The following is a 19920-nucleotide window of genomic DNA, read 5'->3' on the forward strand; positions in this document are numbered from 1 at the left end:
CTCTACAGAGACGTAAATAACTTTGCAAGATCGTTAAGACTCAGCGAATATTTCCTGGACAAGCCGCAAAACACGGATGGCGAGGCAAAATTCCCATCTAGTCGTCAATGGACAGCTCCGGCGCAAAGAGACAAATGCCTTGATATCTATATTAGGGCAGTCGAACGTGACATCGTGTCATCATATAAGAATCAAACACCCTACCGCAAAAACCTTTCCCGTGGGGAAGAAAAGGCACTGGAGGCTTTAAGCACCCGTACCGACATAATAATAAAGCCAGCAGACAAGGGAGGAGCGATAGTGGTCATGAACCGATCAGACTACATAGCCGAAGCCCAGGGACAACTGCATAATACTTCTTTTTACAAATTATTGCCGAACGATCCAACCCCTCACTTTAAAGATAAGATAGAGGAAAATCTGGACCACCTTGTGAAAGGACAAAAAAAAAACTGAATCGGTGGCGCGGTCTCTTTTACCACTAAGTCCAGTAGCTGGGAGGTTCTATACTCTGCCTAAAATCCACAAGGAAAACAATCCAGGACGACCGATCGTGTCTGGCATAGACACAGTGTCCGAAAACATATCCAGTTTTGTGGACGGTTTGATACGGAACATACCATGCTCTCTTCCCTCCTACATTAGAGACACCACCCATTTCCTTGCCCAAACAATTAGCCTCAGTATACCTGAAAATAGCCTTTTAGTGACCCTGGATGTGGCCTCGCTATACACAAACATCCCTCACGAAGATGGCATAAACTCAGTAATACTTGCTTATGAGGAAATGGAGCCGCTTAACAGATCAATCGATCGTCAGACGCTTGGGGAACTCTTGAAAATAATTCTGGAAATGAATAACTTTGAGTTCAACAATAACCATTATGTGCAAATCAATGGCACCTCTATGGGCACAAAGATTGGTCCCAATTATGCCAACATCTTCATGGGAAATTTGGAAAACAAGTTCCTAGGCGGCTACCCGTTAAAGCCGCTCTTCTATAAGAGATTCATTGACGACATATTTCTGATCTGGCCTCACGAAGAGGATGCTCTCGTTACGTTTATTGAAGCATTCAACAATGTCCACAGCGACATCAGGTTCTCTCACTCGTACTCTGCCTGTAGCATAAACTTTTTGGACGTAGCCGTGCAAATATCTGGCGGTAAACTGACAACATCACTTTTCAGAAAACCCACTGACCTACACCAGTATCTAAACTTTCACAGCAGCCATGTTCGCCATTGCAAAATCGTAATTCCTTACAGCCAGTCCATCCAATTCAAAAGAATATGTTCCAACCCTCAAGACTTTGCCGCCAACTGTGACCAACTACGCAAAGATTTACCCGCCAACAATACCCTCTTCCCGTAATAAACGATGCCATTGAAAAATTGAAAACACGGGACAGACTTGAACTAATAAACAGCAGCAGCAAAGTCCGAACTCATAAACCTCGAACCAACTTGGTTCTAACATACTCGGCTCCGCTGCGAACGTAAAAACAATTTTGCGAAAACTTCACAACATTCTTCTGGAAAGTGATGGAATGCGACGTGTCCTCCCTGAACCGCCCCGCGTCGTATATAGGCGAGCAAAAAACCTGAAAGATATCATAACTTCTTCAAAAACTGAAACTTCCCAATTTCAAGGCTCTGGACCATGCAACAAACCCCGCTGTAAGCTTTGCCCCATGATGCCAAAAACTCTTGTTGCTGAAACCACTGCCACTAGCTTCTCCTTTCAAATACGCGGAACCTTCGATTGTGATAGTGCTAATGTTGTGTACCTTCTTCAGTGCACTGTATGCAGCGCACAGTACATCGGTCAGACGGAAACACCACTGCGAGTACGAATTAATAACCACAGATCACACACCAAAACGCTGCCTCACCTCCCTGTCTCAAAACACGTTACTTGCCTTGGTCACTCTTTTGACAAATTCACAGTGACCGTGCTAAAATGGAAGTTTAGAACACACCACGAAAGAGAGATGTTTGAATCATTTCTAATCCACAAATTCAACACAGTTGCAGGTGGAATAAATGAACAAGAGGGGAGGTTTTCGTTTTTGTCCCCGTAACGCACACCTCTGCTGCTTTTTTTTTCTGATCGGTAGGTTGTGGTGATGTGAAAAATCTGCTCATTGTAATTATGTATAAACATTGTGTTATTTAGGAGTTGACCGTGTACGCGTGTGTATCTATAAGCACAGAATGGTGTAAGAATGTCTCTACACGTCATTCTTCTTGTTTCTATAGAAGATTGTTTCTATACCTCATTTCTAGAGAATTGTTTCTATACGTCATTCTTCTTGACACTATTGATAATGTTTTGTCTCACCCAGTGTACCCGCGTATCAAAAGAAACTGTCTTGTCACTGTTTACTTTGCTTGCTTTATCGGCCACTCGGTTGATTTCGTTGTTTGGGTCAATCGGTGAAGCCATTGGCGTCTTTCCTTCTTTCCATGGCCACTTGGTCGTTTGTGCGTGTTTGTTACTTGTGTGCGCGTGTGCGCGGCTATTGCCTTTGGCCTTCGCCCTGTTTCTGTTTTGATTTGTGGCACCGGTATCCCTCTCTTTTTCTCCCCCGTTGGCTTACTACTTTCACTGTCTCTCCACTCAGACATAATTACTATCACTCGACAGCTTAGCCCTCTTATCGCCATCGCGACGGGGGGCGCCTCCTTTCTTCCCAGGTTTCTCGAACACGTGGGCACTTTAAGACTTTGGCGCCGACACTGACTGGGAGGAGGGGGTGGAGGGGACGGAATGGGGGATGATCTTCGGGAGCCGACGAAACCCCGCGCCCCTCGCTCGGGAGTCTTCAGGGCACGCGTACGTAGGACACCCCTCGCATATTGTTCACGGGCGCTGACCGCGGGCGCTTACAACTCGTCACCCCTGTCAACCACGCAATTATGTGCCCCCTATCGCTCACGTTGACTTACTATTCTCGCTGTCTCTGCAGGCAACGTGATTCATGTCTCCTCACTCAGACATAATCACTCTCATTCGGACTTTCGATTGCTTATCTTCTCGCCGGCGCGACTGGGGCGGCCCGTTTCTTCCCGGTTTTCTCCGACACGGCGACACATTACGGCTTCCACGAACTGAGCAGGAAGGGTGGGGGGAAGTAGATGGCGGTGCGTCTTTGAGGGCCGACGAAAAACATGCGCTCCTGGCACGGGAGTCTTGGAAGCGGCGCCCGTACAACAACCCTTGCATATTGTTCGCCTGCGATGGCCACGGGCAGGTACAACTCGCCGCCCCTGTGGGTCATCCCTGTCGACCACGCATTTACGTGTCTCCCATCGCTCCTAAGCTTCTGTTTGTCGTGTCCTCTCGGTTCTTTTTAGTTTGCCCGTCCCCACCTTTGCCTTTCCATCCCCCTCTCTCACATATTTATGCTTTTCAAGTTTGTGCTTCCTTATTGCTGGCTTTTTCTCTCATGTTTCAATGCGCTTTTCTCTCTTCCTCCTCGCTTCCAATCATAAACGTATGTCACCGCCCCGGAACCTCAAGTGCTTGAACTGTATATAAACCGCTTCCATTCTGTAAAATATTACTTTTGATAAAGGACGGTCCCCGTCCGAAACGTTGATGTAAAGTTATGTTTTCGAAGTAAACTTGTTATGTTTTTTATTGCGCCCCTTTTTACTATTTAACCTTCACTAGCCTAATCGTTTACCATATATATATATATATATATATACATATATGGGTGTATATCGGACTACAAGAGACTGGAGTACACAGGCAAAAAAACAGGTTACACATTATAAAACCATACTTAGTACAATACACTACTGACTCACACAACAGACTCATTGAAGTTTCCCTAACTAGATTGCGGGTAGGAGAAACGCACGGGACCCACTCCCACTCCCATCTGCTCACCGTATCTGCAAGGCCCTTGTGTACAGGTGTGGGCAGGCACTATATGTAATTCACAATCTAATTACACGCAAACGACTCCACAGAAGAAGACGCAAACATTTCACTCAAATATACAGACAACACATCGCACTACATCCAGCAATATTTTTAGCGGATGATCCCATGATTCCTCTACAATGCACCTTTAAGTATCTTAGCGAAATCAAGTTTTCATCCCACATGTCCTATCACCCGTAGTTTGTTACGCCTAACTTCATGCCACGTACAATCACAACCTGGCTGTTTACAGTAGCGATGCTCATTGTGTTTTACAGATTTCAATTTTGTTTTTGTTGAGCTATTTTAGAGTTTACATCGTCATCCGTCATACATAAACACTGCTTTGGCGCTCTTTGCCCACGTTGGCCTTGCACCATAAACATCCAACCATCATGATCGGGCGACCGCAGCGTCGGACTTTGCATGCCGTGCGGTGCAGCGCCATCATATATTGTGAGTGCAACTAACCATACATCTGATGAGGGCACGGAGGAAAATGAGGTTGGAAGGTGGCAGACGACTCATGCCAGTTTTTCTAACAGCAGAGCGCTTTAAGCGTTTAGTGCCACAGAATAGCGTTGCGAGAAAAAATACAAAAAAGACACGCACACGTGAGCGTGTGACCAGTGAGGAGCGCCCGTCATCGGCCAAGCGTCTGCGTGAGGAGCTCGCAAAAATACTAAAGAATATAAAAAGCGCACGTGACTGCGTGCATAGAGAGGAGCAGCCGGCGTTGACCAGCTCGAACTTCGACAACAATCTACCCAACGTGCGTGACGTGTGCCCCGCGTGTCTTCTAATCGCCAGATCACCGGCGTTCGTAACTCAAGTTGGAAGAGCAGACACGGAGTTCTCGAAGCCGGTTGCCGCTGGTTCTAGCGCCGACTAACGCGGTGCACCTTAGTACAGATTGGAAATGCTGCGGACAAAACTATCCCCGCCTGCCAGTGATGTGGAACTTTCAGCGGAAAGTTCTGAAATCCATGTGAGGTTGAACAACCGGGTCTCCGAAAAACGGTGAAGGGCCGCTATCTCTGGCGTTTCTCAAGACTTGTATCACTAGAGCAACATGCGACTTTTCTTCTCAGAAATGCAGGCGCTCTACGCATGAGCAGGCACACCTGGCACAGACATGTCGATTTCGATTGTTGCCGACCGAGCGAAGAAATCGCCCTGCACAAGGGTAGAGCTGCATCACGCCACAATGGGAGCCAATGAGCGTCGTCCCTCGCGTGGCGCCCTTGCAGTTGTCCCGAGGAGAGCATTCCGCGTGTTAGTGCGAAATGGTCAGGCCGCACCTGGTTCGCTCCGCAAAAGAGCGGCCAGGAAGTCAAGAAAGCGGACGTTCGCAAATAAGCTCATGCAAAATAACCCACATTAACGCATACCATAGATTCGTGTTCTTGTAAAGCTCAGCAAATAGAAAACGTTTCGCTTCCGCCAATCGATGGTTTATCGTTTTCATTTGAGTCATGGTAATTTGAGTTTACTAAAAGAGTTTGTTTTTATGGTAATTGCGTTGCTATGGTGGCCGTTGTCGTTTTTACTAAGTTTATGCTTCCCGTGTACATCTGTATCCAAAGCGAAGGGTTTTGTTAATGTTCTACGCAAGTTCTCTTGATCCCTAAAATGCAACATCCAAGATAGTTTTGCTGCATTGTCTAACGTTTCCGGAGTAGTGTAGCGAAGAGGTACGAAAACCCTAAGGCTGTTTTAGCTTCGTACGACTATGCTTACTTACCGCGTTCGTCTGTTTCGTAATACCGCTCCTCCACGACAGTGCAATTTTCTTCTAGGTGCCGAAATGTCCAATTCGGGGCGGGAAGAGAATACCCGAATTCCTCTGCGGGAATCAATAAACAAATATCAGGTATTGTAAAGCACAGTCGGGATTTATAAAATGTTTTATTTAGCAGTCACATTGATACAAAATACATTATTGTTTGAAAAAAGTATTCTTATGTAAGCCAATCAAGCGTATTCCAAGTGAGCACAAGATTTTCTAATCGAGAAAGCCAAATAGCGATAAGAACGGCTTTTACTAAAAAATTGATTGATTGAAAGATTGATTGATTGATTGATTGATTGATTGATTGATTGATTGATTGATTGATTGTGAGGTTTAACGCACTGACGCAACGTAGACGATGAGCGCGCGCCATAATGGAGGACTCCGGATTAATTTTAACCGCCTGGAATCTTTACGTACGCCGAAATCTCGTACACACGGGCGTTCTTGCTTTTCGCCTCCATTAGAAAAGCGGCCGGCGCGCCCGGGAACCAAACCCTCTTTGCTAAAATACATAATTAGTCAAGGAATGGGACGACGTGCTACGCATATGTGGGTAGAACAAAAATCACGCCGGACATTCCGTGACCGTTCTCAAAAAACGTGACGATTTTGACAGCAATGGCATGTTGGAAATCCTCCTATGATCTCGTCCTGCCTCTCCTTTTCCCTTTCCCGTGCGTACGCGCAGTTATACGTATGAGTATGACGAAGCAACTAGTCCAACAACATGCTATGCTGTACTACGCTGGGCTGCTCAAAATAATGCTTAGACGCAGCGCTGAGTTATTGCGACAGCTCGGACTAGCAGGTCCAACGGCTGAGTTTAATTTATACTTGCACTGGAGGGGGCAGAAATTGCTATCATATGCACTATACGGCAATGGTCTAATCAGTGTCGCATAATGGCGGTGATGGAATTAGTCATAGTGGATTTTACCCAACCGGCCGAACCGCTTCCGCTCACTGACTAGCCAGAGTCACTGTAATTAATAATAATTACTCTGGAAAGTCAGTGAGCCGAAGCGGTCTGTCCGGTTGGGTAAACTCAAGGGGATTGCTGTATTAGACAGGAGCAGGCTGTCTTGATTTTTACCAACCGTCCAAACCGCTTCCGATCACTGACTAGCCATAATGATTATTAATAATTGCAATGACTCTGGCTAGTCAGTGAGCGGAAGCCGTCCGGCCGGTAGGGTAAAATCAACTATGACTGCTCCCAACGCCGCCTTTATGCGATACTAATTAGGCCGTTGCACACTAGAACACTTAATAAAAATGTTCGCAGGAACTTAAGCGATTCAAATAGATAGAGAGCTGTAAATTAAAAAAAAAATGAGAGGAGTACTTCTGAATTAAATATCGGGACCTTCTGCTACTCTAGTGCTTCCTCTGAAATATCCTAAATTGTTAGAAAATACGTCAAGTGGTACGCCCTACCAATATGACGGCGTTTTTTGACGTGGAAAAGAAATTAGTCTGTCGAAAAAATAAAGCATCTTTAGAGTTCACCGTTAGAAACGTTTCTCGGAAGTAATTGTTCTCAGGTTGTTCGCGCGGCCGTTTCTGATTGGTGTGTCTGGTTTTGATTGTATCATTCTGCGTCGTGAGCGTATGAAGCCTGGCCTTTTTAAGTGCGAATTCACTTTATAAGCGACCCCAAACCATCCACCGCCGGCGGTGGCGGCGGCGTCCGCAGTCCTCCTCTCTATATATATATAAAAAAAACAGCATCCGGCGCCAGGTTTCGATCCGAGACTTTGCGGCCGCAGCGCGACGCTTTACCGACTAAGCCACGGACGCGACGCTGATATCAGTGTTAGTAACGCGCTTTATATCTTTAACGCATTCAAACTACGTCGTCAGCGGCGTGCGTTGGCGACTCAGCGGCGTTATAGCGGCTTGATAACTGCGTGGTGTACACGTGATACTACAAACCCGATGGAAGAGATGGAAGAGAAGGCGGCGAGGCGGTGGGCTGCGGGGGCCGAGCGCAAGCGCCGCAAGCGGGCCGACAACCGTGCATTCGCACTTTCACATTCTCCCCCTCGGGGAAATGCGGGGGAATTTTTTCTACCGCGAGCCCTTACAACTAAAAAAAACAATTATACAGAATTGTGGATAAAACAAAGTCTGTCAGCTCAGCTGTCATAAAAACCGTGACGGATGCAGATTATAGTGGTACTTCTACTTTAACGCACGAACAAAACTGAAGATTGGCGCTGTTTGACTTACCACTGGCCGCAATGCAGGAGGTAAACTAGCAATACACAACAGGCGCTTTATGTTGGACATAATCGACACGCAAGAGCCCATTTGGATCAGGGTGGTTTAGAATTCGTAGAACCACAAAATACCTATCGTCACCGGAAGCCAAACGCTTAGTTAAATAGCTTTACAGCTACGGTAGCTGCACGCTGGCCCGCCCATGACGCTCAATACTTCCGTCTACAAAATGCTTCTGTACTTTGTTGCAAACAAAAGGTAGGCGTCTGTAATCTGAATTACGTTAGAGAAACCTTCGTACAGGGCGAATTCTGAAGCCCCTGCAACGTAGGCAAAAAAAGAGTTTCTATACGACGTAAAAAAGGCTATGTAAATTCGTTCCAGACGATTTTGCCTAAATTATGAGAAAAACAAGAACTGGAAAAGCGACGTTTCCATAAGTATTTTAAAATTGATATTATATTTTCTTATTATAGGCAATGCTTGCAGCGTTTGAGTCGCCCGGAGTAGATATAGAATATACTTTTAGTTGTAATATCCATTGCGGTTCTCATACCGAGCAGAGCCTGCCTCTATTGTAAAATGCAGTAGTAAATGTAGTAAAAGGTAGTAAAAATAGTACTAAAGAGATAGTACTAGAAGTAGTAAACACGGAGTAAAATCGATTTGTACAGAAAAGTAAATAATCTGTTACTTCTAAATATGACACTTCAGCAATAAAACTGGACAATGATGAACAGGCAATGTTTTCCGTGAAATGCGATATAAGCTAGACGGGACAAGGCAGATAGCAATCGTAGACACACTTTGGCACAACTTCTAGAAGTAAAGCCACATTTACTGGATGTCAACCGATGGAACATCATGTTATTCTAGCTCCGGAATCGTTCACGGCAATAAACGTACGCAGTTCCTTGTACTATTATGAGCAATATGAAAGGGAACACAGGAACGCGTAGAAAACACCCTCACACCCAGCTATCAGTGATACGCAGGGGGCGTCGTCAGAAACAAAGTGGAAAGGGGGACGCTGTTCTAACAACTGTTCTTATTCCCGCCGTGCGTCTTATCGGCTGTCGGACGATAGCATATTATCGGCGAAATGACGGAAACTGCTTTGTAGAAATGCCAGTGTGGTGGGATTGTCAACAGTTAGTGGAACAGCTCCCTCCTTTCCCCTTTTATTTTTCACAGCGCCATCCGCTTATCACTCCGAGTCTGTTTCGAGGCTCTATGCCACGCGTTCCTGTGTTCCCTTTCATATTGCTCATAATATTACATGAAGAGATAAACGGACGATAACATATCAATATCGTCGAAAAATATTGTAGGTTGTACGGCTTGCATTCAATCTGATAATTTTGTAAGTTTTTGTTGCTTGCATAATGATTCCACTCACCATTATGCACAGATGAATTCATCCAATTGTATACATTTCCAGAGTAATTGAAGAAAGTCATCGTCAATTTAGCTGAAGCCCTGCGGGGAGAAAGTTTTGATGAAGTTTTATGATTTTCTCTCCCTGTATCTCTGTCTCTCTCTCTCTCCTCGATAAATATATATATATATATATATATATATATAGCAGAACAGAAAGATATGGGACGAGGGACTCAGTAAGGACACATATCAAGGTTGCAGTCGTCATTGCCAGTGCTATTCGGCTGTTTCCGAGATATTTGATAGTGCCGAATGACGTGCGTTTGTCATGTTTTCTTTTTTTTTAATACAGTGCTAAATAGGCGAAAATATAAGTCGAGAAACAATCCGCCGTTTTTCCGGGAGCGGGAGTTTTTCCGGAAAAACGGCGGATTTTTTCTCGACTTATATTTTCGCCTATTTAGCACTGTATTAAAAAAAAAAACATGACAAACGCACGTCATTCGGCACTATCAAATATCTCGGAAACAGCCGAATAGCACTGGCAATGACGACTGCAACCTTGATATATATATATATATATATATACATATATATATATATATATATATATATATATATATATATATATATATATATATATATATATATATATATATATATATATATATTCCACTGGTGTTTAATGCAATGAGTGGTAAGAGCAGTATTTTCAAGAAACGGTCACGCGAGAGATTACCTTGCTAGAAGCACAGACAGGCACTAATGGTGACTGTTGCAGGTCCGCAGCACATACCCACGCGTAGAGTGGCCATGGTTCCACACAAACCGTTCCCTGCTCCGACTGTTCATTATATATATATATATATATATATATATATATATATATATATATATATATATATATATATATATAATGAACAAAATGAAACACGCCAAAAGAGGATAGGTTTTAACGTTTCGACCGGGGACCGGCCTTCGTCAGAACAACAGTACCAAGAGTAGTTGTACAGTATATAAAGGCGTTCGTTGCGGTGACAAAAACCACGTGGCAGCATAAATCACAAGGAAAACAAAAACAAGAACAACAAAATCAGCAAGGACCATAATCAAAGTGCAATGCACTGTCGAGGCCACGTTTTACAGATATCTAACCAGTAGCAGTCTAATCATATGTTCGACACGTGCGATACGGAGCGTCACAAATATCAGCACGCGCAAAAAGAAAAAAGAAAGAAAATAATCATAATAACAACATCAAAAAAAGAGGATTGACATCACAGGTGCAAGCAACTCAGTTTTCCGGCACTTTCATTCAAACCACGCGCGATTGTGTTAAATTTGAAGATTAAAAATGACTCGCAAAGTTCCCTATCATTGTGCGTTCGAAAGCCAGATTTGAGGATCGTGACTTTGATATATGTCAAAAGTGTGACCAGCGATATTGGCATGCTTTGATAATGGAAGATGAGGTAGTGCAGAAATATGAGCCTTGTGACTGTTAAAGCGAAGTCTGAAGGATGTTTGAGTCTCCCCAACGTACTGCATTTTACAAAGATTGCATTCAAGTAGATAAATTATGTTACTGGTGTCACAAGTATAGTTACCATTTATTTTTAAGCTCAAATCAGAAGCAGGCTATTGGCGGTTGATGAGGTAGTCATATGGTGGCAAACCTTGCAGCGCGGTTTGTTGCAAGGGCGGCATCCTGTAGTCAGTGTAGATTTGCCTTTTGAATACGTTAGAAAGTCCCGCAAATTCGGAGATCTTCTGTATGTCACACGAGAGGGTTCTCTGAAAATTGATTTCAGTCGTTCGCTCTGTAAAAGTATGTTATGGTGTTTTCTTAAAACGGCGTTTACACTTTGTGCAGGTGCGTAATAGGTTAGAACAAGGTTAGTATGCGATGAGAGTGACTATTTCTTCTTGGTGCCTAAAAGTGCTTCGCGGTCGTGGCTATCAGCACGCTTGATGGCGTCATCAATTATCTGGGAAGGGTATCTTTGCCTGACTAAAGCGTTTCGAAGATGGGCACAGTTAGAATTAAAATCAGATTGTTGGGAGCATATTCTTTTAAAACGAAGGGCCTGACCGTAGGGTATGCTAGTTTTACAGTGCTTGACATGATAACTGTTGAAATGGAGATATTTCTGGCGGTGAACAGGCTTTCTATAAACTGTTGTAGCCAGCTGGCCATCACACATCGTCAATGTTACATCTAGAAAATTAATAGTTTGTTCTGAGTATATGTGGCAAAAAGATATGGACGGATCCGCGTTGTTAAAATCATGGATGAGGATGCAAGTATTGCAAGGATTGCAAGGGTGGCAGCGGTGCAAGGTTTGCCACCATATGACTAGCTCATCAACCGCGAATAGCCTGCTTCTGATTTTAGCTTAAAAATAAATGGTAACTATACTTGTGATACCAGTAACGTAGTTTGTCTACTTGAATGCAATCTTTGTAAAATGCAGTACGTTGGGGAGACTCAAACATCCTTCAGACTTCGCTTTAACAATCACAAGGCTCATATTTCTGCACTACCTCATCTTCCATTATCAAAGCATGCCAATATCGATGGTCACACTTTTGACAATATCAAAGTTACGATCCTCGAATCTGGCTTTCGAACGCACCTTGATAGAGAAGTTCGCGAGTCATTTTTAATCTTCAAATTTCACACAATCGCACGTGGTTTGAATGAAAGTGCTGGAAAACTGAGTTGCTTGCACTTATGATGTCAATCCTCTTTTTTGTTCTTGTTATTATTATTTATTTCTTTCTTTTGTTCTTTTTTGCGTGTGGAGATATTTGGGGCGCTCCTTATCGCACGTGTCGAACATATGATTAGACTGCTACTGGTTAGATATCTGTAAAACGGGGCCCCGACAGTGCATTGCACTTTGATTATGTTCCTTGCTGATTTTGTTGTTCTTGTTTTTGTTTTTCTTGTGATATATGCTGCTACGTGGTTTTTGTCACCGCAACGAACGCGTAAATATACTGTACAACTACTCTTGGTACTGTTATTCTGACGAAGGCCGGTCCCCGGTCGAAACGTTAAAACCTATCCTCTTTCGACGTGTTTCATTTTCTTCATTATAGTTACCGGTGTCCAAAAAATTGTTTCCCGCTATTATGCCCACAATGGACTCCCGGACTAACACATCGAAAAGGATCACCTGGGTGTACCCAAACACCATTGTATCTGCAGCAGTTCTGGGCGACTCCCACACCAGATACGTCTTCCAGCATTTCGATCCAAATGTGACGGGCACACCAGCGTTTGTGTCACAGTCTGGCTCCCTCATCAAAGATATGGTGAACCTACTAGATTTGGTTCCTTCTACAGCAACAACCCTCATCATTATTTCTGGAAAAGACGACCTGGCTTTCTGCACTGCCAACACCGCCTTCGAAAGCATTCGGACACTCTTCGATTTCATCTCAAAAGAACATCGCCAAATCAAGAGAATATATGTCAGTTTGGTCCTGCCTAGGGCTATCAAAAGCCGTCGACAAAGCGGCAACATGTCCTTTATCCGGAGGTTCAATCTTAAGGCCCGCCAGTTCAACCCCCTTCTATGGGATTACTGTCGCCACTCATGGCTTGTGAACTTCTTAGACCACGGCTTCTACCATTTGCCCGCCAACCGTGTCTTGGCTGCTGACGGCGTTCACCTTAGCTTCGAAGGAACAGCAATCTTCGCAAGTCACCTCCGACAGCTCCTCATCACGAGAAGCAGTGACACCACCACTTCCTCGCGCACCTGCACACCCAATGCCCCCCACGCTCCTTTGAAGGAAAGTTCTGTCCACGATGACAGCTCCACCACCGACCTGCTCCCTTCACGCCAGGACTCGACCGCCTGGCCCGCATTGAACGGCCCCTCTTCGCAAAGGATTTCGGGTCCTTGTGATCCTGATAACCAGTTTAAGGCAAGCAGATGTTCGACAACCCCACAACAAAGGAGTGGGCCCAATGCAGGCGAGCCCTCGAGGCATGTTGTTCCAAGTGAAGCCACGGTAGTTGTACCTACTCTAAACGGTCTCCCAGCAGTAGTTTCTACATCAACATGTCTCGCCAGAAGTGGTTCGCCCACGTGCCACCGACCAAGCGACTTACGTCCATCTACGCCGCCCTCCAGAAGTGTAACATCAAATGATGAACTCCGACCAGCTCCAGCTGCAGTGCGCTCACCGTCGACTAATATCAGCCCCGCCGCTGAGGCTTCGTCAAACGAGACGCCAATTCCCCAGGTTCATGCAACCCCTCTTGCGTCACTACAGCCTACGACGGACGACTCCTCTTAGATTCCACCCCACCTACAACAGCCTACAAATATCCCGTGCCAAACTGTCGGTGCTTGGACTTCTGCACCCACTCAACAAGTTACTCGTTACAACCTCCGAACGCAACGCTCCCACGGGCCCGGGAAATCCGAGAAGTAATTACAGCCTGCATATTCCGGTAAAATTGTTCAAGCTATCCTGTTTCTAAAGTAGTCATGGAAATTCGCAAAGTTGTAGAAAAGCGTCTCCGGTTCGAATTTCACGTTTTTATGCGGAAAACCTATTTACAAGCTAGTGTGGTACCTAGAGGACTGCGAATTGTGTTAACACCTGCTATTGAAAATATCTCAGCTTCTGATGTTTCCCCCTGAGATAACGTGCTCTCGAATGCTTCTTTTGCTCTTGTGCGCATTGTCATCTGCCATTATGAATGTTTACTTCTATCCATTCGTAACCAAAAAAACCAACTAATCTCGCATCATAAACTCCCGACCCGCGAATATGTGCAACTGGCTGAATGCCAGGGAAAAAAGTCGTCAGAAATATATAAGATCAAAAGCAAGAAACTTTTGAGAGACAAGGTGACTGTACCTATGCTCCTCCCGAGATAGCCACCGCTAAGATTAGCCCGCACAACAGTACCACATCGGCAGATGACCCAGTGACATCCAGTAACAGAGTTAACTTGTCCTCTTACGAGCTTTCATGTGACGAAGTTTCACGGTTGTCTCGAGGACTTAATTTTGGCCCAGCTACAGGCAGTTACAGTGAATTCGAGCTCATGAAGGACTTGGATAATTTTGCTCGAAACTTAAGATTGCGGGAATACTTTTTGGACAAAAATTCTGCTGATCGTACTGCTCCCATCCTTCCATCCCACAAACATTGGATCCCGCCTACGCAAAGAGATAAATGCTTGGACCTATATATCGCCGCCGTTCAAATGGATGTATTAGAAATTTATAACAAACAAGCTCCGTTTAAAAGAAACCTTTCATCAAACGAAATGGCGGCAATGCAGTACCCTAAATCCCGCAATGACATAATTATCAAGCCTGCAGATAAAGGCGGAGCACTCGTAATACTAATCGAATTAGATTATGTCAGTGAAGCTACCAGGCAGCTTGAAGACACCACGTTCTACCAGCGACTCGATGGAGACCCCACCGCAAACTTTAAATCGCTCATTACAAATTCAATAACTCCCCTAATTGAACAACCAAAAATTCCTGCTTCCGCTCTCAATTCTCTGGTTCCACTGAGCCCCGTCGCTGGTCGATTTTACCTCCTCCCAAAAATCCATAATGCGGTAAACCCCGGACGGCCAATAGTTTCTGGCATAGGCACAGTTACAGAATTAATCTCCTTATTTGTAGATTCAGTAATAAACCCAATTCCACCTTCATTTCCATTTTATATAAAGGACACAAACCATTTCTTGTCAGACATTGTCGATCTGTTTGTGCCTCCTGGTTCACTGTTGGTTACTTTAGATGTGGCATCCCTTTACACCATTATCCCGCATGCGGATGGAATACAGGCAGCACTTCACTCCTACAACGAGCCCGTTTGTGACAAAATGATTGACAGCTCCACCTTGGTAACCCTCCTAAAATTGATACTTGAATTTAATAATTTTGAATTCAATAGGGTTCATTACCTACAAGTTAATGGCACATCGATGGGCACGCCTAGAGTTCCTGTATATAGCTCCCGCAGGGAGCTATATACAGGAACTCTAGGCAGGCCCATCGGCCTTACTAATGCAAATATTTTTATGGGCCTACTCGAAAACAAATTTCTGTCAAGCGCTCGCTGAAGCCACTCTACTACAAGCGATTCATCGAGGATATCTTTATGATTTGGCAGCACGGGGAAGCTCACCTTTCATACTTCATCCATGATTTTAACAACGTGCATCCGTCCATTTCTTTTTCCCACATATACTCAGAACAAGCTATTAATTTTCTAGATGTAACATTGACGATGTGTGATGGCCAGCTCGCTACAACAGTTTAAAGAAAGCCTATTGACCGCCAGCAATATCTCCATTTCAACAGTTATCATGCCAAGCACTGTAAAACTAGCATACCCTACGGTCAGGCCCTTCGTTTTAAAAGAATATGCTCCCAACAATCGGATTTTATACTAACTGCGCCCATCTTCGAAACGCTTTAGTCAGGCAAAAATACCCTTCTCAGATGATTGATGACGCCATCAAGCGTGCTGATAGCCACGACCGCGAAGCACTTTTAGGCACCAAGAAGAAACAGTCACTTTAATCGCATACTAACCTTGTTCTAACCTATTACGCACCTGCACAAAGTGTACACGTAGTTTTAAGAAAACACCATAACATACTTTTACAGAGCGAACGACTGAAATCAATTTTCAGAGAACCACCTCGTGTGACATACAGAAGATACCGGAATTTGCGGGACTTTGTTAAATTTCCAAAAGGCAAATCTACATTGACTACAGGCTGCCGCCCTGGCAACGAACCGCGCTGCAAGGTTTGCCACCTTATGACTGCCTCATCAACCGCGAATAGCACTGCTTCTGATTTTAGCTTAAAAATAAATGGTAACTATACTTGTGATACCAGTAACATAGTTTATCTACTTGAATGCAATCTTTGTAAAATGCAGTACGTTGGGGAGACTCACACATCCTTCAGACTTCGCTTTAACAGTCACAAGGCTCATATTTCTGCACTACCTCATCTTCCATTATCAAAGCATGCCAATATCGCTGGTCACACTTTTGACATATATCAAAGTCACGATCCTCAAATCTGGCTTTCGAACGCACAATGATAGGGAACTTTGCGAGTCATTTTTAATCTTCAAATTTAACACAATCGCGCGTGGTTTGAATGAAAGTGCCGGAAAACTGAGTTGCTTGCACCTGTGATGTCAATCCTCTTTTTTTGATGTTGTTATTATGATTATTTTCTTTCTTTTTTCTTTTTGCGCGTGCTGATATTTGTGACGCTCCGTATCGCACGTGTCGAACATATGATTAGACTGCTACTGGTTAGATATCTGTAAAACGCGGCCTCGACAGTGCATTGCACTTTGTTTATGTTCCTTGCTGATTTTGTTGTTCTTGTTTTTGTTTTTCTTGTGATTTATGCTGCCACGTGGTTTTTGTCACCGCAACGAACGCCTTTATATACCGTACAACTACTCCTGGTACTCTTATTCTGACAAAGGCCGGTGCCCGGTCGAAACGTTAAAACCTATCCTCTTTCGACGTGTTTCATTTTCATCAGTATACTTACCGGTGTCCAAGATATTGTATCCCGCTATATATATATAAATATATATATATAAATATATATATATATATATATATATATATATATATATATATATATATATATATATATATATATATATATAAATATATATATATATATATATATATATATATATATATATATATATATATATATATATATATAGCGAAGCGGAATGGGAAATAAGGGGCTCGCTGAAAATAATACAGAAATAAGAGGTGGCAGTCAAGAAAACCTCGGAAAGCAAAGGGAGGATGGGGTAGGTCATTGAAACAGATAGAGAATCTGGAAAGAAAGAAAGAAAGTGGTGAAAAAATGCCCGCCAGGTGGGATGTTTCTACGTCATGAAGTTTCTACCTCATCCCACCTGGCGGACATTTTTTTCCACTTTCTTTGTTTCTTTCTTTCCAAATTCTTTATCTGTTAGAATGACCTACCACATCCTCCCCTTTGCTTTCCGAGGTTTTCTTGAGTGCCAACTCTTATTTGTAGAAGTATATATATATATATATATATATATATATATATATATATATATATATATATATATATATATATATATATATATATATATATATATATATATATATATATATATATATATATAGGCACTGGCTCCAGCAGTTCGGATATGCCAATTGCTAACCCCGACCTCCGACCACGTTCTACGTGGCGACCGCTGGGAAACAAGACGTTCTACGTCTCCCGCGGTAGTCGAGGGGCGGCGCTAGTTGACCGACCTCAGAGCTCTTGTCAATATAAACCCCCGCTTTAAAGTCGAGAGAGAAGCCGTTGTGGTGATACCGTAATGGCGAACGCACCGCACCGGTTATGCGGAGATGTGGGTTCGAGTCCCGCTCCCGGAAAAACGGCGGATTTTTTCTCGACTTATATTTTCGCTTATTTATCAATGAATCAAAGAAACGTGACAAGCACACGTCATTCGGCCCTATTAAATATTTCGAAAAAAGCCGAATAGCACTGGCAATGACGACTGCAACCTTGATATGTATCTTTACCGAGTCCCTCGTCCCGTATCTCTCTGTTCTGCTACATGCATTACGAGGCACTGGCTCCAGCAGTTCGGATATGCCAATTGCTAACCCCGACCTCCGACCACGTTCTACGTGGCGGCCGCTGGGAAAGAAGACGTTCTACGTCTCCCGCGGTAGTCGAGGGGCGGCGCTAGTTGACCGGCCTCAGAGCTCTTGTAAATATAAACCCCCGCTTTAAAGTCGAGAGAGAAGCCGTTGTGGGGATAGCGTAATGGCGAACGCACCGCACCGGTTATGCGGAGATGTGGGTTCGAGTCCCGCTCCCGGAAAAACGTTGGATTTTTTCTCGACTTATATTTTCGCTTATTTATCAATGAATCAAAGAAACGTGACAAGCACACGTCATTCGGCCCTATTAAATATTTCGAAAAAAGCCGAATAGCACTGGCAATGACGACTGCGACCTTGATGTATATATATATATATATATATTTATCCATTTATATAAATATATATATAAGTATATATATATATATATATATATATATTTATCCATTTATATAAATATATATATAAGTATATATATATATATATATATATATATATATTATATAAATATATATATAAGTATATAAATATATATATAAGTATATATATATATATATATATATATATATTTATATATATATAAATATATATATAAATCCCCGCGCCGTGACACTCGAGTCACGGCGCGGGGATTAAAAAGAAGGTCCCCTTCCCCCCAAGAAGTCAGAGTGGCGCTGGCTACCAACCCCAAGCACAGGAAAAAAATTACACTGACATAAATACCCAGAAAGCGGAAGGGAAAATCGCCCCGCCGGTAGCGTAGTGGTTATCGCACCAGACCGGTATTCTGGAGGTTGTGGGTTCGGATCCCACCTGGCGGGCATTTTTTCTCCGCTTTCTTTCTTTCTTTCCAAATTCTTTATCTGTTCCAATGACCTACCACAACCTCCCCTTTGCTTTCCGAGGTTTTCTTGGCTGCCAACCCTTATTTCTGTGTTATTTCTACGAGCCCCTCATTTCCTATTCTGATTCGCTACATGCATAGCGAGGGCCTCTGTTCTGGCAGTCTTGGTGCCATAGGGAGCTTAAGAGGGTTTAACGCTGTTTGACCACTCTTGACATGTCGTAGACGCTCGAGTCACGGCGCGGGGATTAAAAAGAAGGTCCCCTTCACCCCAAGAAGTCAGAGTGGCGCTGGCTACCACCCCCAAGCACAGAAAAAAATTACATTGACATAAATACCTTAGAAAGCGGAGGGGAAAATCGCCGCGCAGGTAGCGTAGTGGTTATCACACCAGACCGGTATTCTGGAGGTCGTGGGTTCGGATCCCACCTGGCGGGCATTTCTTCTCCGCTTTCTTTCTTTCCAAATTCTTTATCTGTTCCAATGACCTACCACAACCTCCGCTTTGCTTTCCGAGGTTTTCTTGGCTGCCAACCCTTATTTCTGTGTTATTTCTACGAGCCCCTCATTTCCTATTCTGATTCGCTACATGCATAGCGAGGGCCTCTGTTCTGGCAGTCTTGGTGCCATAGGGAGCTTAAGAGGGTTTAACGCTGTTTGACCACTCTTGACATGTCGTAGACGCTCGAGTCACGGCGCGGGGATTAAAAAGAAGGTCCCCTTCACCCCAAGAAGTCAGAGTGGCGCTGGCTACCACCCCCAAGCACAGAAAAAAATTATATTGACATAAATACCTTAGAAAGCGGAGGGGAAAATCGCCGCGCAGGTAGCGTAGTGGTTATCACACCAGACCGGTATTCTGGAGGTCGTGGGTTCGGATCCCACCTGGCGGGAATTTCTTCTCCGCTTTCTTTCTTTCCAAATTCTTTATCTGTTCCAATGACCTACCACAACCTCCGCTTTGCTTTCCGAGGTTTTCTTGGCTGCCAACCCTTATTTCTGTGTTATATATATATATATATATATATATATATATATATATAT

General features: G+C 43.8%; 1 long non-coding RNA gene across 1 annotated transcript in view; it reads right to left on the reverse strand.

Moving 5' to 3' along the window:
* LOC144165757 (uncharacterized) overlaps window positions 1-19920 on the reverse strand; it is a 120446-nt gene that overhangs the window by 23569 nt on the left and 76957 nt on the right. Inside the window, exons 3-4 of the long non-coding RNA XR_013321506.1 lie at window positions 9355-9434; window positions 5682-5783 (exon numbers count right to left, since the gene is read on the reverse strand). This is a non-coding gene — a long non-coding RNA (uncharacterized LOC144165757). The remainder of the gene's footprint in view (window positions 1-5681; window positions 5784-9354; window positions 9435-19920) is intronic.

The sequence above is a fragment of the Haemaphysalis longicornis genome, unplaced genomic scaffold, assembly GCF_048455015.1.
Source record: "Haemaphysalis longicornis isolate Haplotype H1 unplaced genomic scaffold, Haemaphysalis longicornis Haplotype H1 scaffold_15, whole genome shotgun sequence".
NCBI lineage: Eukaryota > Metazoa > Arthropoda > Arachnida > Ixodida > Ixodidae > Haemaphysalis > Haemaphysalis longicornis.